At 41.8% G+C, this 17439-nt stretch overlaps 1 pseudogene; it reads left to right on the forward strand.

Annotated features, from left to right (window-relative positions):
• Positions 1 to 3108: 3108 nt before the first annotated feature.
• Positions 3109 to 17439, forward strand: part of LOC123758546 (DNA-directed RNA polymerase II subunit RPB2-like) — a 33139-nt pseudogene continuing 18808 nt past the window's right edge.

Genomic DNA, 17439 nt, shown 5'->3' on the forward strand with positions numbered 1-17439 from the left:
CTCTCTCTGCGGGTTCTCAACACCGTCCTCACCACGGCCGCACTCGCTCGATTCCTTCCCGTACTGATGGGTGTCAAGCCTTCTTTGATCCCACGTCGTGGACCAAATACTTTGATCTCTCTCTTGATTCTACGCCTCCTGACAATTTCTCCCTCCATAGGCATCTTGTTGATTCAGTAGATACCTGTTACCTTCAACCCCACCCGTCTCGGTACACGTGTCGTTGCTGCTGCTCCTCAGGATGCAGTCTCTCGCTTGGCCGCCTTATCCTGCCTTGGATAGACCCCTGTTCAAGTCTCCAAGAACGCTCAGTTGAATGCTAGTGTTAGCACTATTCTGCTCCTGCCCCATGTTGCAACCGATGTTCGAAATCTACAGGACTGCCACGAAGATATTCGGCATATCCTTGAAGCCCAGGGTCATTCTGTCCTCCAGGTAGACTCGTTCACTCGTCCCCCTCGTGGTCGTCGCCATCAACCCCTTTGGGTTGTGAAGATTACCTTTGATAGTAGGACCCTTCTGCCCTCTGTCATTCTTGCTGGTGCCAGGCGCTCCGTCCAGGAGTACATTCCCTCTTCTCGGCTCTGTAATAAGTGCTGGAGGTTTGGGCATGGAGCCCTCCGATGCTCCGCTACTGTCTCTCTCTGTCCTGTGTGTGGGGACGAAGGTCACTCTAAGTCGGAGTGCACTTTCCCCCAGGCTAGCTACCTCAATTGCGGTGAGGCCAACCCTCGTTCGAGACGTTGGGTACTACAGTTCTACGGGTGCAAGAGTATGCCTCCTCACACACCAAGGCGTGAAAACAAAAGACGGCCAAAAGAATGATCAAAACAGGCACAAGGTCAGTGGGAAATGACAATTAGATAGGAGAAGACGAGGGGAGAAAAACGAAACATAAGGAAAAGGAAAAGTTATTCAGCAAAATTGGTGAGGACAATAGTAGGAGTACAAGGCGACGAACGGACAGAGGACTCTCCCAAGGAGCAGCACACTCCTGCAGCCGCCCAACAAGCCCCCTCACGGCAACAACGAACACGACAGGGAAGGGAAGATGTTCGTTCCCGATGTCTCGCCGGTCCTTCACCTCCGTGGTACTCCTGTGACGGACCCGTTGCAGGTCGCTACCGAACTGGGTTCCCACTTTTCTTCTGTTAGCTCTGGTTATCATCTTTCCTTCTTCGTAAACTTGTCCTTGAATCTCGTCCTTTAGATTTCTGTACTCATCTCCGACTTCCCGATAACGATCCCTTCTCTCTCTCTCTCTCTCTCTCTCTCTTTCTCTGAACTTCGGTCTGCCCTGGCCCTCTGACGTTCTACGCCGGCGGGATCCGATGGCATTCATTATGAGATGCTTCGCCATCTCCCTCCGTGCACGTCTCAGTATTTACCGAGTCTGTATAATCGGATCTGGGAGTCGTCGTCAGTTCCTGAGGACTGGCTCGATGCCGTTGTCCTCCCTGTTCGCAAACCAGGGTCTCTGGGGACTTCCCCTAAGGACTTTCGCCCTATTGCTCTCACAAGTTGTCTGCAAACTCTTTGAACGTATGGTTAACGTTCGTCTGATGTGGTTCTTAGAACATTATCACCACCTCTTCCCTTCTAAATTTGGTTTCCGCAAGTGCCGCAACATAACAGATGTCCCGGTGAACTTGGAGGTCTATATTCGTATTGCTTTTGCTGCGAAGACCTCCGTTGTTGCCGTACTTTTTGACCTGGAAAAGGCTTACGACACCACTTTGCGATATCATATTCTGTCCCAACTTCATTCTTTTGGCCTTCGTGGTAATCTATCTCTCTCCCTCCAACGCTTCCTCTCTCGTCGTTCCTTTCGGGTGAGGCTTGGTACCGCTCTCTCTGCCTCCTTTCAGCAATGCGAGGGTGTGCCCCAAGGTAGTGTTCTGAGCACTACTCTTTTTCTGGTTCCCCTCAATGGTCTTCGTTTCTCTCTTCCTTCTGGCGTCTTCTCCGCTCTCTATGTCGACGATCTTACCCTTTGCTTTTGGGGCGATGATTCGCCTCTCCTTCAGCGCCGGCTTCAACTTGCAATTGATGCCGTGTCGTCTTGGGTCACCGATCATGACTTCAGTTTCTCTACATTTAGGACTTGTGCTATGATTTTTACTCGGAAGCGTGTCGTTCTTCGCTCTTCTTTGTCGCTTTATGGTCACCCTATTGTGTACAAGAATTCCGCCAAGCTTTTGGGGTTGATTTTTAACACTCGTTTGTCTTGGTCACCCCATATCTCTTACCTCCGAGTTGAATGCTCTAAGGCCCTTATCCTCCTTTAGGTGTTGTCCCATACTTCTTGGGGAGCGAATAGGCGCACTCTCCTTGCTTTACATTCCTCTCTCGTCCTGTCTAAACTCGATTATGGTTGCCCTGCTTACTCGTCTGCTTCTTCTACTCTTCGCCATCTTGATGCTTTGCACCATACTGGGTTGCGCCTCTGTTCTGGTGCCTTTCGTTCGACTCCCGTCCTCAGCTTTGTATGTTGACACGCTTCCTATCTCTCCAGAACCACCGTGATCGCTACTGTTTTCGCTATCTGGCGTGGTCCTTGCAACATCCTTCCTCTCGCCTCTGTCGTGCTTTAACTTTTACCCCTCCTGCGGTTCCTGTTCTTCTTCACCACCTCCCTCTTTCTGTCCGGTTATCTCGCCTACAGGATTCTCTTTCCGTTCATATTTCTGATGTGTCTCCTCGTGTTGCTCCTTCTTTGCCCCCGTGGAGGGTCCCTCTTCCGCGGTTTTGTACATCCTTGACCCGTATCACTAAAGCTTTTACCCCTCCTACGGTTCTAAAACGCCTTTTCCTCGAGCACTTTTCTTCTCACTCCCGCTCCGTTTCTGTCTTCACCGATGGGTCTAAGTCAGCGGACGGTGTTGGCTACTCTGTTGTTTTTTCTGATCGCACTTATATGTGTCGCTTGCCTCCGGAGACTAGCATCTTTACAGCGGAACTTTATGCTATTCTCTATGCTCTTCGTCACCTGCTTTCTCGTTGTCAGTCTTCCTTTGTAGTTGTTGTTGACTCTCGTAGTGCCCTAATGGCTCTCGGGTCCTTTAATCCGGTTCATCCAGTAGTTGTCGAGATCCAGCATTGGCTGTTTCTCGTTCACAGTAAATTTAAGTCGGTTGAGTTTTGTTGGGTTCCCAGCCATATTGGTGTGTCTTTAAATGAGCGTGCGGATGCTGCCGCCAAGGAAGCTGTCCGCTCTTGTCCCATCTCTCGTAAAGGCATTCCGTATTCCGACTTTTACCCGGTTATCCATTCCTCAGTCCTTACCCGTTGGCAGGCTTCTTGGTTGTCTGTTACTGGTAACAAGCTACGTACTCTTAAATGTTGTGTTTCCTCGTGGCCGTCCTCCTTCCACCGTAACCGGCGGTGGGAAACAGCTCTGGCGAGGTTGCGTATTGGCCATACTCGCTTAACCCATGGTCACTTGATGAAGCGCCGCCCTGCTCCTTATTGTCCTAGTTGCATTGTCCCTCTTACGGTCGTGCATGTCCTTCTTGAATGTCCTGACTTCCAGGACGAGCGTGTGTCTTGCTTTCCGACCGCCCCTCGCGGTCGCCTGTCCCTCGATAGAATTCTTAGTGACTCGGATACTTTTGATATCGTTCGCCTTATGCGTTTTTGTTCTCGTATTGGCATCCTTGGTGATATTTAGCGCCCTCTGATTATTTTGCGTATTTGATGGTGCTACATAGCCTTCCCGGTTTGGTGCCTTCTTTTGATAATTACTTACTTACTTAATTCCATTGTCCTTCTTATGGTCGTGCATGTCCTTCGTGAATGTCCTGACTTCCAGGACGATCGCATGTCTTACTTTCCGACCACCCCTCGCGATCACCTGTCCCTCAATAGAATGCTTGGTGACTCGGATACTTTTGATATCGTTCGCCTTGTGCGTTTTTGTTCTCGTATTGGCATCCTTGGTGATATTTAACACCCCCTGATTATTCTGCGCATTTGATGGTGCTACATAGCCTTCCCGGTTTGGTGCCTTCTTTTGATAATTACTTACTTACTTACACCACCTTAAATTATGAACATTGTATACAACACTATTAAAACAAATTATACAGTACCATGAGATCATTGGATGTAATATCTTGAGAGCATTGTTTAGTGCACCACGATAACATTTTGTTCAGTATCAGAGCGTGTGGGGGTGTTGGGTGTTTTATATAATGAATCTTGGCTATTTGACCCCTCCTGATACTATCTTATCGTCGAACAGAGAAACCCAACCATTCCCTGACAGATAAATGACCGACCACGACAGCCACACTTCTGCTACCGTCAGTCGACCAGCAATGGACACTGGAGGGCTTGCAATTATTTGGGGGATCACAGTGGTAAGCGTCTGGTTCAGGGAGAGGGGGTTCAACGGCACCTTTATACAGGGGTTCGGCTCACACTGCCTAGTTGTCATGAGTACACACCCGCTCTCAAGAAGCCGTGATTCCCAGCACTCTCCTTACTGTGGGATGATCTCTCAATCCCCCTTAGTTAGTTATAGTCCACTATCACCCAAGTTATAGCCGTGTCTTTCTCTCTCTCACTTGCCAGGAAGCCTCACCAGAACTAGAGTAAAAACCAGCCAACATATGAGACATTTAATACACACTTATACAAGAATAGTTATATTACTATGCAACTCCTTAGGCTGCTTATCAGTTGGTAGCAGCCCAATATTCCCCTTTAGTCTTCATCCTATAATCGTACTAGGTTGCTGCTCACTCCTCAGTTCACAACCTACTGCATCCTAAATATGCATACTTCTTTTATGTTATACACAACTATATATGTTATACTCTTGTATAACTTCACGAGGTTAACGAATGTCCTCTTGATCCTTAATTCATTATCAACGGCTCAGAGAAAATGCTGATTGCCCAGGAGAAGATGGCGACAAACACCGTGTACGTGTCCAGTATGAAGGAAAGTAAATATGCTTACAAGTGCGAAACCCGCTCGTGTATTGAGCACTCTGCACGACCTGTACCCACTCTTTGGATCAACATGATGGCTAGGGGTGGAAGTAGTGCTAATAAATCTGCTTTGTTTGTTGTGTTTCGTGCTTTGGGCTTTGTAGCAGATCGAGATATTTTTGAACATATCATCTATGATTTTGATGATCCTGAGATGATGGAAATGGTAAAGCCATCTCTGGACGAAGCCTTTGTAATTCAGGAGCAGAATGTTGCATTGAACTTTATTGGTTTACTCGGTATTAGACTTGGTGTAACAAAAGAGAAGCGCATAAATTTGCCCGTGAGATTTTGCAGAAAGAAATGTTACCTCACGTTGGTGTATCAGATTTTTGTGAGACAAAGAAGGCATACATTCTAGAGTACATGGTTCACTGGCTTTTGCTTGCCGCTTTAGGTCGACGAGAGCTAGATGATCATGATCACTATGGAAACAAGAGGCTAGATTTGGCCGGTCCTCTCATGACCTTACTTTCCCGAGGATTATTCCGGAACTTGATGCAAGAAGTTCGTATTCACGCTCAGAAACTCTTAGATAAAGGTCAAGAGTATAGGTTGGATGTTGCAGTTAAGCCTAAGCTGATTTCTGATGGACTGCGATATTCTCTGGCCACGGGTAACTGGACAAAACCATCACTGCCAGAAAATGAGGATGAATTAGATGGTCATCCAAGACGGTTCAAGAAGAGAGATGCCAGTGTATTTTTGAGGGGCTCGAAAACTGGCATTGTGGACCATGTCATGCTGACTGTGAACGTAGATGGTGATCATTTTATCAAGATTCGTGTAAGGTCTGTACGCATTCCCCAGATTGGTGATTAATATGCCTCCCGTCATGGACAAAAAGGTATCTGTAGTATTCAGTACAGGGTGGAGGATATGCCTTTTACAGCAGACGGTATAACTCCTGACACCATTATTAATACTCATGCCATTCTCTCCCGAATGACAATTGGCCATTTAATTGAAGCTTTACGAGGAAATCTTGGTGCCAACAAGGGTGAAATTGGTGATGCTACGCCCTTCAGTGATGCCGTGAATGTACAGAAAAATACAATTTGTTACAAGGGTATGGCTACCAATTAAGAGGCAATGAGATTATGTATTGTGGTCACACTGGACGGAAGATGAATGCTCAGATTTTCCTGACTCCTACATATTATCATCGTTTGAAGAATATGGTGTGATCCTCCTTGGGACAGTCCTCTGTCCTTTTCTAGCCTTGTGCTCCTGCTGTCGTCCTCTCCAATTCTGCTGGGCATCTTTTCCTTTTCCTTCTGTTTCGTTTTTCTCCCCCCTCTTCTCCTATCTGCTTGCCGTTTTCTGCCGACCTTTTGCTCGTTCAGGTTCTTCCCTTGGACTTCTTCTATTTTGACACCCGGGTGCTTGAGGAGGTATACTCTTGCACCCGTAGAACTGTAGTACCCGACGTCGAGAGCGAGGGGAACCTTTTATTGTCAATCCCCCTTTCGTCACTGAACCCGATCTCGACGGACTGTCGGTTTCTTAAGGTGGCGTTTGTGGGACGTATACTCACGACGCACCCCTAGGAGGCCCCGGCAAGATCGGCGATAGCTTCTTGTTGGGTGTCCTGCCTCTAATTGTGGCTCCATGGTGGGTGTGGGGGCACATTCGTGAATGAATTCTTCTTTTCGTAATGATAACCCCTGTTTCGGCTGCTTCTGGTTTACCTTCTCAGCCTCGTGGGGTGGGCGACCAAGCCCCCGAGTCGGTCCGTATTGGAAGACCGGGCTCTGTAGCCTCCGCTGCATTGGGCCCCGACCTTGCTCCTCCTTTGGCCTCTCTGACTCCTTCCCCTGGCTCCCCTCCCTCCTCTGTGGTTGGGTCGAGCCCCAAGCACCCAGTGGTGACTACCTCGTCCCCTGGCGCGGCTCCTTCTCTAGTTGTAACTACTGCGCCTTTTAACCCCTCTCTCTCTGGGGGTTTTCACCGCCGTCCTCGTCACGGCCGCCCTCGCTCGATTCCTTCCAGTTCTGCTACCTATCAAGCCTTGTTTGGTCCCGCTTCGTGGGCCAAATATTTTGATCTCCTCCCTCTTGATTCTGCGCCTCCTGACGATTTCTCCCTCCATCGACATCTCGTTGATTCCGTGGATGCCTCCATTACTTTCAACCCCACTCGTCTCGGTACACGTGTCGTTGCTGCTCCTTCTCAGGATGCTGCTTCCCGCTTGGCTGCCTTATCCTGCCTTGGCGAGACCCCTGTTCGGGTCTCGAAGAACGCTCAGTTGAATGCCAGTGTTGGCACTATTTTGTTCCCGCCCCATGTTGCGACCGGTGTTCGGGACCTGCGCGACTGCCACGACGATATTCGACATATCCTTGCTGCCCAGGGCCATTCTATTCTCCAGGTGGACACATTTACTCGTCCCCCTCGTGGTAGTCGCCGTCAACCCCTCCGGGTTGTGAAGATTACCTTTGATGGTAGGACCCTTCCCAGCAAACACAAATCATCTACACAACGTTCGCCTATCTCTTCCCATAGGTGTGGGAATGATTTGCATTGAGAATGGTGCAGGAGAGCCTTTGAGAAACTTTTACTCAAAAAATCCAAACACAAAGGTTTAATTATAAATTGTTTTTCTACAATTATTTTCTTCCAAATGTAAAACAAATAGTTTTTACATGTTTAAATATAAAATTTATGGTGTTTTTTTGTAAAATTCATTAATAAATTGTGAATGATATATATTGGCTGAGTGAAACCTTTAAAATCCATTTAGTTATAATTTGAACAGAAAAAAGTATTTTTCCAAATTTTCTAAAAATTGCTCTTTTTAACACAATTTGACTCCTTATACATTCCACTAAACACTATATCATGTTTAAATATATAATTTATGTATTATTCTCTAAAATAATTTATATAAATTATATAAGTTGCTGGAAAGTGGTGTTAAAGATTCTGAAAACATTTTGTTGTGTTAATATGTTCTTATTAACTATGTCTCAAGTTCACAGTTTATCAAACAAGAATATTAACATTCGTCAACTCTTAAAATCTTATATGTTATCTTGCTGGTGCAAAAAAGGGTGAATCTTTAGGAACAGCTATAGTATCTATATACCACAAATGGTGTTTTCCCTAACTCAAACAATGTAGGGTTTATTATTCTACACATATTTCTAATGACTCTTAGATGTTTACATTCTCTGAAGTATAATTGTGAAGGCTGTGTCCATCACTCTCAACACAGATTCTTAAACTCGTCTCTGCAGGTTCAACTATATAATTAGTTTCCATTTTGAATCTCCATGGACATTTGTATCCAAAATGAAACCAATGTGGTTTCCTTCAGCGCCTTCAGCCAGCACATTTGCTCATTCATTTCCACAGATTCCAACAAGGTAGGGGATTTACAGAAATTTGTATATTCATATTGTTATATATTAAAAATATGAATGCAGTTCAATATGATAAGAAAAATACATGAGTTTATGATAAATTCGTTTTCTGTGATATACCATTGATATGCTCTTTTTTTCTTTAAACGGCAGACTAAACTAAAGTGCTCACATCAACAGATTTGATGTATAAATGGTCAACGCTCAACAGAGTTAGTATAAATGTATTAGTATAAATCTTACTTGTCTCATTGTTAATTCACATTCAATGTCAACTTGTGGTTGCATTGTACAAGGCCAACACAGATGATCGAAGGAAACTAACTCTGCTCTAGTTCCATGAAGTTGCTATTTGGTCTTTACTCAATGCATTGTACATGCATTGTACAAGGCCAACACAGATGATCGAAGGAAACTAACTCTGCTCTAGTTCCATGAAGTTGCTATTTGGTCTTTATTGAAATTTGACAAGGCAGAGTGGCCTGCAACAACTACACCATCTCCACATCTAGTTCATGCTCCAGACATAAATCATGACACTGGTCCTGTGTATCCTGCTGCTGACCCGTCAACACCTGGCCCGTCGGGTGTGAGGCGCCCTCTCTTCACGTCTACACCTAGTGCTGAAGCTGAATCTGATGAAGATAATTCATATTCCACATTAGTGTTTGAAAACAATAGTGAGAGCGACGATTCAGACAGTAGTTTATTGCCAACCCAGAGACAACAGCGACGTGTTGTTATAGCAGAGACTCGCCTGAACTATAAATTGAAACATGAGCTGGTAAAAATCCCCAAACGTCGCAGGTGTGAAGTGTGTTCAAAGTCGGGTATCAGGAAGGAAACTGGTATAGCGTGCAAGACATGCGATGTTCCACTTTGCGTCATACCTTGTAATTACACCACTTATCACAGGAAAAGGGTGTATTGGGTGGACAAGAAATAACCACCTACATCAGCTTCACTCCACCTAGGAACATCTGTTGAGCAACTTCAGGAATCAGTACCTGAAGGAGGTGGAGTGGAGATAAAATGCTCAACTTATTTTACTACAATCGTCTTTGCTTTGGTAAGTACACATAATTGTCTTAGATTGTTTCAGTATTGTAGTCTATTTTCTTAGGAATATTTTGATACCTAAATGAGAACTGTAGCACGAAAACTAAAGTAAGTATACATGAAACAAGAGAAACTTTTTTTGTGGGTGTTGCGGGTGTGAGTTGGAGTGTCCAGAGCGGGTTCCGGTTGTGTGTTTTCCGTCATCTCTACAGCTGTGAATTCCAAGGAATTGTATTTGATATGCATATGTCTGTGTAGGGAATTTTATTCCGAACACTATACAAAAAAAAAACGGTGTGAAACAAGTATAAACTTGAAAAACATGAGCAAAGTAAAAACTTTTGACGCTCACGGGTACAAACACGCGTAAGATTTTATTCGCCGCAAATTTATTTGACGCTGTGTTGGCCAACTCTACCCATGTTCTTATAGAACTTTCTATTGCAAGCACATTGCTATAAAAATGAAATACGTAGCTCCAGAAATAATGTCAGGACAGTGAAATCAGTATAAACATTCAAAGCCCTGCATCACACCAGTGTCGTCCCTGCTGAAATCACGGCTAATGCTTCGCCCAGTTCCCACACTCGTGCGGGTCACCCGATACCATAATTAGACATTGATAGGCATATGTCTGGGTGGGGAATTTTATTGTGAGTTCAGTGATATCAAAATGAGCGCTGTAGGATGACTGTGAGGCTGGCAACAAACGAAAGAGTATGAACATTTACTTCCTGTTTGGGTGTCACGGCGAGTCATCTTCGTGTTTATTTACTTCGTGGTGGGATACCAAATGCTTCGGTGACATTTTATGCATATGATCTTGTAGAGAATTTTATTGCCAACGCATTGATACCACCATAAGGTACGAGTACACACTATAAGGCACCAGTACACACCTACAGGTATTTGTTTCTGGTGTGGTGCTCATGGGATCTGTTACAACCTTCTAGGAAGCTTTTAGGGTCAGGATTGACATTACAGTGCAGCGTTTTATATATATAAAATACACATGAGAGTATGTGCAGGGACTTAATATCTAACATATTCAGAGATTTGAGTAAGGGGTCCATATATACTGCCCGGTTGCCTGAAATGCTATATGCCTACTATATTGGCTTTAGGTATTGTATGCACTAGCTCTATCTATAAATCCAACATTATGTTTGTAAATCAACTATGTATGTACTTTCCTGAATAAAATTGACTTTACTCTACACTTATATGCTATGTGGATTTGTTATCCCCTATCGTTTGGGAGAAAAAAAATGACTAATACGTTCGGCGAATGACTTTGACTTCAACTTCACTTTGACTTCGTTCATGTCATCGTATTTTCCGTAATATATAAAGGTTATGACAATGCAATTATATTATTGTGTGCAAATAATTTGGAAATTTCATGTACCCTAAAAATAGTAAAATAAAGAATAAGAATAATTAAATAATTGTTGTAGTAAATTGTCACACGTTCATCATACGCAAACGAACACACAGTGTGGAGCGTCAGTAGACCAAGGTCCGCGCCATTTTAAAACACGGCTTCGAATGTAAGTAATGTTTTTCTCGTACTAACACTGTGTTATGCAATAGATTAGGTCTTGAATTCACAAATTTAGTTGTTACATCTGACAGAGTATGTTAGACGGTGTAATGCTGGTCCATGTTGACGTATTTGTGGGCTTGATTGGTTTACATGTGATGGCACACAATATCGGCACCCCACAACATGCTGTTGAAGTTGGAATGCATGGCATAGGCTCCTCACACAATGTTCTTTATGTGGTCCTCAGGTGATAGTTTTCTATTTAGAACCACTCCTAGATCTCTTTCTTTATCAGAATTCCTTAAAGATTTCTCACATGGTTTTCCTAATGATAGATTGTGGGCTGTAAGGGACAGGTTTGATGTATGGATTAGTTGATAGAAGTTCCAGTCCACCTGTAGACAGGGATCTCACATCAGCTTGTATATTATACAAGGATAAGATTTGATAAATTCAGTTATTTGACTGAACACTGGCTCTAACCTAGCCTAGCCTATAGTCTTGATAAAATACAGTAGACTGCCTACTGGATAATAGTTCCAGTCCACCTGTAGACAGGGATCTCACATCAGCTTGTATATTATACAAGGATAAGATTTGATAAATTCAGTTATTTGACTGAACACTGGCTCTGTTTAAATCAGAGATTTAAACATACATAGTCTAACCTAGCTCCTTTCTTTTTTACCTAGCTTTTACCTAGCCTAACCTAGCTTTTTTTTCCCAAGCTGGTCTATGGCCCCTGGGTTTTACGAACTTTTTTTCCCAAGCCGGTCTATGGCGTGTATGTTAAATAAACCAAATTTTTCACTTTTGACAATTGAGCACCTGCTACATCCAGATTCTAGGGAGGAAAGGAATATAATATAATATCTAATATATCTATCTGTGTGAAATAGATTAAATCCATTTATTTGATATTCAGCTAATAGTTCTGTATTTTCTACATTCATCCATGTTTTGGTAAGTGCAATAATATGTATTGTTTCATTGCAGATTAGAGATTCAAGATAGTTCTAGATTTCCGAAGTACTGAAACGCGCGCCATACAGGCTTGGTGGATCTAGGTGCAAGGTAAAATTATTTACATTTACTTTTGTATTTATATGCATATATGCATTTATATGCATTATTCTATAGAATAATAGATCTCGTAATAATTTTGCAAAAATAGTGGCATTTACTATTTTAAAAAGCTCGGGTGCAGGGGGGGGGGTTGTGTAAAAGCCTGGTTTGTGCCTCGGAGAGGCTATGGGATCCAGTAAGATCGTCCTTCCTTTCCTCCCTAGAATCTGGATGTAGCAGGTGCTCAATTGTCAAAAGTGAAAAATTGGTTTTGTCTTCCGAATGCACCATTTCTGTAAATTTGCTAATAATCTTTTAAAAATAGTAAATGCCATTATTTTTGCAAAATTATTACGAGATCTATTATACTAATAACGGTTTGATAAAATACAGTAGACTGCCTACTGGATAATAGTTCCAGTCCACCTGTAGACAGGGATCTCACATCAGCTTGTATATTATACAAGGATAAGATTTGATAAATTCAGTTATTTGACTGAACACTGGCTCTGTTTAAATCAGAGATTTAAACATACATAGTCTAACCTAGCTCCTTTCTTTTTTACCTAGCTTTTACCTAGCCTAACCTAGCTTTTTTTTCCCAAGCTGGTCTATGGCCCCTGGGTTTTACGAACTTTTTTTCCCAAGCCGGTCTATGGCGTGTATGTTAAATAAACCAAATTTTTCACTTTTGACAATTGAGCACCTGCTACATCCAGATTCTAGGGAGGAAAGGAATATAATATAATATCTAATATATCTATCTGTGTGAAATAGATTAAATCCATTTATTTGATATTCAGCTAATAGTTCTGTATTTTCTACATTCATCCATGTTTTGGTAAGTGCAATAATATGTATTGTTTCATTGCAGATTAGAGATTCAAGATAGTTCTAGATTTCCGAAGTACTGAAACGCGCGCCATACAGGCTTGGTGGATCTAGGTGCAAGGTAAAATTATTTACATTTACTTTTGTATTTATATGCATTATTCTATAGAATAATAGATCTCGTAATAATTTTGCAAAAATAGTGGCATTTACTATTTTAAAAAGCTCGGGTGCAGGGGGGGGGGGGTTGTGTAAAAGCCTGGTTTGTGCCTCGGAGAGGCTATGGGATCCAGTAAGATCGTCCTTCCTTTCCTCCCTAGAATCTGGATGTAGCAGGTGCTCAATTGTCAAAAGTGAAAAATTGGTTTTGTCTTCCGAATGCACCATTTCTGTAAATTTGCTAATAATCTTTTAAAAATAGTAAATGCCATTATTTTTGCAAAATTATTACGAGATCTATTATACTAATAACGGTTTGATAAAATACAGTAGACTGCCTACTGGATAATAGTTCCAGTCCACCTGTAGACAGGGATCTCACATCAGCTTGTATATTATACAAGGATAAGATTTGATAAATTCAGTTATTTGACTGAACACTGGCTCTGTTTAAATCAGAGATTTAAACATACATAGTCTAACCTAGCTCCTTTCTTTTTTACCTAGCTTTTACCTAGCCTAACCTAGCTTTTTTTTCCCAAGCTGGTCTATGGCCCCTGGGTTTTACGAACTTTTTTTCCCAAGCCGGTCTATGGCGTGTATGTTAAATAAACCAAATTTTTCACTTTTGACAATTGAGCACCTGCTACATCCAGATTCTAGGGAGGAAAGGAATATAATATAATATCTAATATATCTATCTGTGTGAAATAGATTAAATCCATTTATTTGATATTCAGCTAATAGTTCTATATTTTCTACATTCATCCATGTTTTGGTAAGTGCAATAATATGTATTGTTTCATTGCAGATTAGAGATTCAAGATAGTTCTAGATTTCCGAAGTACTGAAACACGCGCCATACAGGCTTGGTGGATCTAGGTGCAAGGTAAAATTATTTACATTTACTTTTGTATTTATATGCATATATGCATTTATATGCATTATTCTATAGAATAATAGATCTCGTAATAATTTTGCAAAAATAGTGGCATTTACTATTTTAAAAAGCTCGGGTGCAGGGGGGGGGGGGTTGTGTAAAAGCCTGGTTTGTGCCTCGGAGAGGCTATGGGATCCAGTAAGATCGTCCTTCCTTTCCTCCCTAGAATCTGGATGTAGCAGGTGCTCAATTGTCAAAAGTGAAATTTGAGGATTTGAACCTGCGTCCGGGAGCATCCCAGACACTGCCTAAATCGACTGAGCTACAACAGGGTAAAAGGATCCAGGAAGTTCAGTAGAAGTTTGGTTTCAACCCTTTTACCCTGTCGTAGCTCAGTCGATTAAGGCAGTGTCTGGGATGCTCCCGGACGCAGGTTCGAATCCTCGTCACGGCCCTTGTGGATTTGTTCATTTGATGCATCACGTTATTGTGATCTGTGTGTGTAATTCTTCACTTGCTACAGCAACAGGAATGTGTGTGTATGTATTTGTGTTGTTGAATATGACCGAAAGTGTAAGATTAATGATTCTAACACAAATCGTCTGAATATTTGTTTTTCTTCACTGTCGAGAGTAGTTAAAAAAATTTACTCGAGTTTATTTTCACACTTTATTTATGGTCCTTAAGTCCCTCTCCTTAATGCTGCTGCTGTTTCTCACATCTTTGCATCGCTTGTATGTTTGGGGGTTTGGCCTCTTGCTATATATTGATTCCATTTGTGTGTGTTTGGGTCTCAGGCCCTCTCGCAATTTCTGTTGAACAAACCCCTTTTCCTAGTTCTGCATCTCTCCTTTGGTACAAATTTTGTTGTGCTTTTATCATATATTTCACAAAACTTGACATACATTTCATTTACTTCATGTCCTATCAGCAAGTGTTTGTCAAATTCTTTAAGGAAAGTTTATCATCCTGATTGCAGATCTCTAGCGCTATTATGTCAACTTCTTGTGGATTCGCAATCATTATTTAATTTACCTTTAGGTGTTCTTTCACCAGCACAGCAACACTGTACCTCTCCCAACCAGTTTAAGATAAAAACTAAGTACTAACTAATTAACTCAATGTAACCTACCTTACCCCCAAAATGTCAACCCATGTCTTCTATTTTAAACAATGCTGTTTTGTTGACCAAATTGTATTTTTGTTTTTTTCTGCAATGTTTCCCCCCCCCCCACCACTCTACCACCACATTGAGTTTAGTAGCTCTGTGCACGTCAGGTGCTGTTTAATATACAGATCTACTCCTCCATTTGACCTAGTTTCTCTATCACATCTATATCACTTTGTGCTTTAGCCCTGGTGGAGCTTGGTCCACCAGGCTGTTGTTTGGAGTGGCCCGCAGATCCACATACAGTCTGCATATGATATACAGTCTGTTGATCAATTAAACTACAGTAGTTAGTTTTTATCATCCGAATGCACCAATATGTGTTCATTCTTCCCAGATGAAGGAACTAGGTAATATTCATCATCTGAATGCACCATCTGATGCTTTAACACACTCATGATACACGAGAGGTTTAAAAAACTTTTAAAACTTTTAAAACTTTTTGACCTATGTATTTAAAAGCAATTCTAAAGTTAAAAAGTGTAGCATAGGCCCCTCGCAGAATGTTCTTAATATGATCCTCAGGTTATAGTTTTCTATCTAAAACCACCCCTAGATCTCTTTCTTGATCAGAATTCTTTATAGATCTCTGTGGCTCGATCATAGAAACTGCTCTAAATCCTTGTTGGCCTGGATTGTGGAGGTCATTGGTCTCTATAAAACTAGTAATCTGACTCCTGATCACTCTCAAATAATTTTATTATGTGGGATGTTAGTGCAACTGGTCTATAATTCTTTGCCAATGCTTGTGTTGTGTTGTTTTGGTAGTGATGTGCAATGTGTTGTTTTGGTAGTGATTCGTCCAGTTCTGGTAGTAGTGCGGTTGTTGTGTAGTGTAGTACTTGTGTGCTTGTTAATGACTTGTATTCCAGTCTTGTGGGTATCTCCTTTCCCCTACGGGCCAACTGCTTTGTTCTTACCTAGCATTTTGCTTTGTTTGGGTATGAATGTTTGTGTGCCGTATATTTTGCAAAATTTGCCATATATCTCATTATTTACTCCTCTGCCTAGCAACAAGTCTGTCTAATTATACTCATTAACTGTTTTTCAAAGTTCCCCATAGTGTCCTTTATTGAAATCGAGTTCATGAACCGTTTCAATGTTCTTATTTTCTTCTAGATTATATCTTAAAGTATATTTAAATGTTATTGTTATTATTGTTATTAATTGTTATTGTGACATTGCATTGCAATTGAGCTATGTTGTTTACCATACCGTTCATTTCGTGAGTATAAGTATAGATGCCACACTTGTGACAGGTAAAACCATGCCTTTTTTGAAAAACAGCACCGTCTGTTGCACGTAAGAGCAACCCACACTATATTATGTTGCGATATTATTTCAATATTTCCGATTGCATTGATAATTTGAATTTTCATAGATTTCAATTTATTTTCATTTCGATTTAATAATTTTGTGTGACATTGCATTGAAATTGAGCTGTGTTGTTTACCATACTGTTCATTTCATGAGTATAGTTTATTTTTTTATTTTTTTCATTTCATTTTTTTAGCTGTTCTTATTTTTCAGTGATGGGAATATCAGATCATTTGATGTTCCCAATTTTCTGATGGAAGCATCAGACCATTATAGAATGCATCGGATGAGGTAGTTTGGAATGGTGGGGAGGACGAGAGGGGGGTATGGTGGGGAAGACGAGGGGACAGAGGAGAGGGTAATGGTGGGGAGGACGAGGGGACTGGGGAGTTGGGGATGGTGGGGACAGGGGAATGCTGGGGAGGACAAAGGGACAGGTGAATGGGAGATGGTGGGGGAGGAAGAAGGACAGGGGAGGGGAAAATGGTAAGGAGGACGATGGGACAGGGAAGTGGGAATAGTGGGGATGATGTGGGGACAGGGAAGTGGGAAGGACGAGAGGACTGTGGAATGGGGAATAGCAAAGTGAATTATAATTATATATATTAATTAATTCTTATAAATTTCCAGAAGCCTGTATCAACACCCACACTAATGCAACTGAAAGAGATGTTGAGACAAGTATTGCTGATATGTTGAAGAACGCCCCAAACAAACTCGGTGGAAACAGATACAAGGTAAAGTTTGCCAATTTGCTGTAGTCTAATTCAATTTCTTTTTAGTAATCTTCGAGAACATTTATGCTATGAATAAGATAAAATAATGTAACTGATTTTGACTAAATATGTAGATATATTTAATTTTCTGAGCACTAATAATGAAAGAAAACCAAAATAAGAGGTGGCTACTATCTCTAATAATGGGCTGGAATAATGCAGGATATAATAATATATATATATATATAAATATGACAATGTCAGACCACGGAGGAAGAATGAAACAGGAATTTCCTTAAGTACTTTTGTATATTAAATACATTTTCAGAACGTCCT

The sequence above is a fragment of the Procambarus clarkii genome, chromosome 11 (assembly GCF_040958095.1).
Source record: "Procambarus clarkii isolate CNS0578487 chromosome 11, FALCON_Pclarkii_2.0, whole genome shotgun sequence".
In the NCBI taxonomy this organism is placed as follows: Eukaryota; Metazoa; Arthropoda; class Malacostraca; order Decapoda; family Cambaridae; genus Procambarus; species Procambarus clarkii.